Consider the following 6000-nt stretch of genomic DNA (forward strand, 5'->3'; position numbering starts at 1 on the left):
CCCTGGCATTTTCCCCCTGGAATTCCTCTGCCATTTTGGCTTAAGGAAGAGTTCGGCTCTGCTTTAAGCCACTGCATTTTGAATTTACTTCACTTTTGGTTTTCAAAGTTAAAGTGTGTTAGAATTAGCAGGGCTGGCATTTCCAAACGTGGATTTGGTGCCCTAGGTTCTTTGTGTTGAAAGATGAGCTCCTGGATTGTATTATACACTCCCAGGCACTTAGTACAGTGCTCTGCACACTGTAAGCCCTCAATAAATACTATAGATTGATGGAGCAGTAGGCTGCTTTCCAGGAAACAGCAGCATGGCCTAGTGGAAACAGCATGGGTCTGGGAACCAGAGGACCTGGGTTCTAACCCTAGCACTGCCTCCTGTCTGTTGTGTGACCTTGGGCAAGACACTTAACTTCTGTGCCTCAGTTACCTCATCTGTAAAATGGGGATTAAGTTCTTGAGCCCATGTGGGATGTGGACTCTGTCCAACCTGATGATCTTGTATCTACCCCAGCGCTTAGTACAGTGCCTGGCACATAGTAAGTGCTTAACAAATGGCAGAGGAAGCAAAAAAAGAACAGCCCCACCCTCCCCCCTCAAAAAGAGAAAAAACCCACTAAGTTGACTTTTATTCTAACCTTTGCCTGAACTTCCCTATCATGGTTCTACTGTTCTAATGAGGCTTCTCATGGCTTCAATACATGACAGGTTAATCCCTTTTTCTCCCCCTCCGGGCACACAACGAACAGACATGTGAAATTCAAGAGAAAATACTACCATCTGATCCAGAGAGCTCTCTGGGGCTTTTGAAACATCAGCAAAGTTTCACTGTTCTTCACTGTAACCTGAACCCTCTCCTGTCCCAGTTAGAATTAACCACCTCCGCACCCCCATCCCTTTCCAAAGCGAGTATCTAGAATGGACTTAGAAAACACTCCCAAATTGATCTGGCTAATTACCATTACGTAATGGTACATGTCAGGGCTCATGGGAATCCCATTACTGACAGGAAGCTAGTCAGGATTGCAGTACTCCTGAGCTGAAAATAAACTTCTCTCCTCCTTCCCCTTTTCCTCCCCTGCCCGTGTCACCAGACTCACCCAAACTTGCAGAATAAGCAAATAGGGTGGAAAATTCAGGTACTGTCCACTGCTGTTGTCATTCAACTTCTACCTAGATGGAAGATTTTCTCCGGGCTTGAACCAAGTAAAAACCTTCACACTCAAGATCCTGAGTCCGGTGTCTCCTTACTTTTTCTCTAAATCCAACCGCACAGTAGATCCGGTTCCACTCCTGTGTTCTGGGGAATTTTTCTTCCTTCTTCCCTGCAGGTGCGTCTGGTGGGAATTGCCAGCTTTGCAGTGCGGAGAATGATCCGAGCTTGGTGCCAGAGGGGAAACCTGCAGGATGGGAAACAGTTCTGTGACCTGCTTGGCTAGCACCTGGGGCTGGGGAGAGTGTAAGAAGCAGTATTTCACTCAGCTAACCCAGGTGGTGGTGGGGGAGGGGGGGGGTTACTAGGAGGGAGGATAGCTTCTAGCGTGGCTGGAGAGAGCGTGGGACTTGTTTAAATGTCTCCAGAACATCTGGAGGAGAAAATTAAGGGGCAGGCCCCTCCCATGTAGCTATGTCACAGCCAGAGCTGCTGGTGGATTGGCTGCTTGAGATCATTAGAAGCTTGAAAAGTGGTATTAAACAGGAACACCTTTAGTGTGCTGTTAATATGGAAGCCACGTTACTCTTACCACTGCTATAGAGACCAACGACTGAGCTCCAGGGGTGGGAGAAACTTCAGATTTTAAGAATGCCAAAGAGACTGAGATGTTTCCTATGAGGCGCTTTCCTCACAGCCCAACTTTCTGCCCCCTCTGTTCTAAGGATGGAGGCCAGGGCCAAGGGAGTGGTGACTCTGTAGGATCTGGTTCTGCTGATTGCTTTCCCGTCACAAAGGCTCTGATGAAGGCAGGGGGTATCCGCCAAATTATCAGATGCCTGGTCACGGCCTCGTGTTTCCAGGGGACGTCTGGTCCAGAGGTCTCTTGAGATCTCTCTCTGGACCTCAAGAGACCTTTGGACCCTTGATATTCACCACACCCACAACCCCACAGCACTTATGTACAGATCTTTAAATGGTATATTACAAATGACTTATTTATTCATATTAATGTCTGTCTCCCCCTCTAGACTGCAAGCTCATTATGGGCAGGGAACATGACTGCTAATTCTGTTGCATTGTACTCTCCCAAGCGCTTAGTACAGTGCTCTGCACAAAGTAAGTGCTCAATAAATACAATTGATCCATCGAGTGATCTCTGCTAACCAGAGATCTGCTTAACTTTCTGCACTAGAAACACAGGTTTGGATCCAGATCTGTAGAGTCCCCAACTTAATATTTTGTGCTGAAGCATTGTTCCACCCAGGTTCGGATCTTTAGCCCTCATCCCCAAGAAAGGTTTCCATCTGGATCGCTCCCTTTTCAATCAGTCAATCAATCAATGGCATTTGCTGAGCCCTTACTGTGAGCAGAGCACTGGACTAAGCGCTTGGGAGAGTACAACAAAGTTGGTAGACACATTCCCTGTCCACAAGGAGCTTACAGTCCAGAGGTTGACTGGACCAAGGATCACCCCTCCGTGGTCTGCCCTGGCAGAGCTCCTAAATCTCTTCCCCACTGGACGTGGCCCTGGTCTGCCCCATAGAGGCAGACTGTGTCCTTCTTAAATAATTTTATTTATTTATTTTACCTGTACATATCTATTCTATTTATTTTATTTTGTTAGTATGTTTGGTTTTGTTCTCTGTCTCCCCTTTTTAGACTGTGAGCCCACTGTTGGGTAGGGACTGTCTCTATATGTTGCCAACTTGTACTTCCCAAGCGCTTAGTACAGTGCTCTGCACACAGTAAGTGCTCAATAAATACGATTGATTGATTGATTGATTTTCCCCTTCAAAAGCTTAGCCTAGTAGAAGAAACACGAGCCTGGGAGTCAAAGGACCTATGATCTCCAGAACTTAATACAGTGCCTGGCACATAGTAAGCACTTAACAGATATTATTATTATTATTATCCCGGCTCTGTCAACTGCCTGCTGTGTGACCTCGGACAATTCACTTCACTTCTCTGTGCCTCAGTTTCCTCATCCGATAGTGGGGATTCAATACCTGTCCTCCCCCTTACTTAGACTGTGAGTCCCATGTGGGACAGGGACTGTGTCCAATGTGCTTAACTTGTATATACCCCAGTACTTAGATCTGTGTTTGACACATAGTAAGCTTTTAACAAACACTAGCATTATTAAAAGGCAAGCTTACTGATCAGGAAACAGCAAGCTGAGAATCTGCTTTACACGTAGTAGATTCAGTGACTCAGTACAGCGTGAACGAGGAGTTAGAGGGAAAGTCCTGTGAGCTCAGATTCAGTTGCTTAAAAATGTTGGTGCTTTTTTTTTTTTTTGCTTTGTTTCTAAAGGTTTCTTTTATTGATAGAGGCAAGGAGATTGCCCTCTGCTGGCACCAAAGTTTATTGCATCGATTAAAAGTTCATTCATTCATTCATTCAATCGTATTTATTGAGCGCTTACTGTGTGCAGAGCACTGTACTAAGCGCTGGGAAGCACAAGTCGGCAACATATAACTTCTGTCTTTAACTCTTCCCATTCAGGCTGGCAGCCAGCTCCACTCCAGCCAGGAAGGGCCTCAGCTCATTGTTTGGGTCTCAGTTGTCTCCTGCATCTCACTTCATCATCATCATCATCATCAATCGTATTTATTGAGCGCTTACTATGTGCAGAGCACTGTACTAAGCGCTTGGGAAGTACAAATTGGCAACATATAAAGTCCCTACCGTTTACCCCGAGTTTGTCAGCTTTTGAGGGGGAGCAAGGAGGCAGGGTGGTCTACTGGTTGGAGCAAGGGCCTGGGAGTCAGAAGGACCTGGGTTCTAATCCTGGCTCTGCCACTTGTCTGCTGTGTGACCTAGGGCAAGTCACTTAACTTCTCTGTGCCTCAGTTATCTCATCTGCAAAAAGGAGGTTAAGACTGTGAGCCTTATGTGGGGCGGGGACTGTGTCCAACTCAATTACCTTGTATCTACTCCAGTGCTTAGTACAGTGCCTGGCACACGGTAAGCACTTAACAAATACCATTCATTCATTCAATCGTATTTATTGAGTGCTTACTGTGTGCAGAGCACTGTACTAAGTGCTTGGGAAGTACAAGTCGGCAACAGTTATAATATTATTAACCACAATTATTATTATTATTATTATTATTATTATTATTATTATTATTATTATTATTATTATTATCATCAGTGGAGAGAGTCCGGGACCGGGAGTCAGGTGGCCCGGTTTCTAATCTGAGCTCCATCACTTGCCTGCTGTGTACTCTTGGGCATATCACGACCTCTCTGTGCCTCATCTGTAAAATGGGGATAAATGCTCTCCCTCCCTCTTCAACTGTGAGCCCCATAGGGGACAGGAACTCTGGCCATTCTGATTATCTTGTACACTGGTTGGCACATAGGAAACGGTTACCAAGTACAATCATTATTATTAGGATTTTGGTAGATTCTGTTTGCTTAGTGTGAATTGATAACCCTGACATTATGAACCCAGAGAACCTTGAAATAAATGGCTAGTAGATTTCATTTTACGTGAGAAGAAAGGGAAAGGTATTCAAGATTTTGGAGGAAGAAAGTGATGTGTTCCAATCTGATGATTGACTGAACAGGGGAGAAACACCATTACACACACAGAAATTGTTAAACTCTCAAAAATAATAGCACAGTAATGATAAGTAAAGAACAGTAACGAGTAAGATGGATCTAATTTTTTTTTTTAAATAATGATGGTATGAAGTGCTTGTCTTGGCTTATGCCGTCGAGTCGTTTCCGACCCCTAGTGAATCCATGGACGCATCTCTCCCAGAACACCCCTCCTCCATCTGCAAATTGATAGAATTTTCTTGGTAAAAATACGGAAGTAGTTTACCATTTCCATGCAGTAAATCTGAGCCTCCACCCTCGACTCTCTCCCATGCCGCTGCTGCCCAGCACAGGTGACTTTTGACTTGTAGCAGATGGCCTTCCACTTGCTAGCCACTGCCCAAGCTGGGAATGGAATGGGGAGGCCTCGGCTTGACTCTCCCTCCCATAGCCGAGACTGGTAGAGTACTGGAAACTCTCCAGGTGCGATCCTGAGACGGGATGAATAGATTATAGATAGGTAGTAATAGAGTATGCAGATCTGTACATTTTTTAATGGTATTTGTTAAGTACTCACTATGCACCAGGAACTGTATAAGTATGTAAGTGCTGTGTGGGGGGTGGTTATGAGTACTAATGGTTATGGTTAGGTGCTTAGGTAGTGTAGAAGGGCTGAAACAGTAATTGGGGGAATATAAAATAAGGAAATTAAAGCAGCTTTAAATGAGAAGCAGCATGGCTTAGTGGAAAGAGCACAGGCTTGGGAGTCAGAGGTCGTGGGTTCCAACTCCGGCTCTGCCACTTGTCAGCTGTGTGACCTTGGGCAAGACACTTAACTCCTCTGAGCCTCAGTTACCTCACCTGTAAAATGGGGATGAGTACCGTGAGCCCCACATGGGACAACCTGATTACTTTGTATCTGCCCCAGTGCTTGGAACAGTGCTTGGCACATAGTAAGTGCTTAACAAATACCAACATTATTATTATAAATTAAAAATGAATCGAGGAAGCCCCCCTAGAGGAGATGTGATTTCAGAAGGGCTCTGTGCTGCTGATATTATTAGTTTATTAGGTCTTTGATCTACTTATCTTAAACCACATTAAAGTAAATAGTGGGCAGAGAGCCAGCTTGTTGATGTCACAAGATCCTATCTTGAAGAATTGGGCTCCTTTCCTGGCATGATGTTTGATGGTATTTCATAAGCACTTACTAAGCACTGGGATAGGTACAAGCTAATCAGGTTGGACACAGTCCCTCTTCCATGTAGGGCTCACAGTCTCAATCCCCATTTTACAGATGAG

General features: G+C 45.0%; 1 non-coding gene across 1 annotated transcript; it reads right to left on the minus strand.

The window, feature by feature from the left end:
* Positions 1 to 5061: 5061 nt before the first annotated feature.
* Positions 5062 to 5199, minus strand: LOC119949701. Its single transcript, XR_005457244.1, has one exon. It is a non-coding gene; the product is annotated as a small nucleolar RNA SNORA7 (small nucleolar RNA).
* Between the last annotated feature and the right edge of the window lie 801 nt (positions 5200 to 6000).

The sequence above is a fragment of the Tachyglossus aculeatus genome, chromosome X2 (assembly GCF_015852505.1).
Source record: "Tachyglossus aculeatus isolate mTacAcu1 chromosome X2, mTacAcu1.pri, whole genome shotgun sequence".
In the NCBI taxonomy this organism is placed as follows: domain Eukaryota; kingdom Metazoa; phylum Chordata; class Mammalia; order Monotremata; family Tachyglossidae; genus Tachyglossus; species Tachyglossus aculeatus.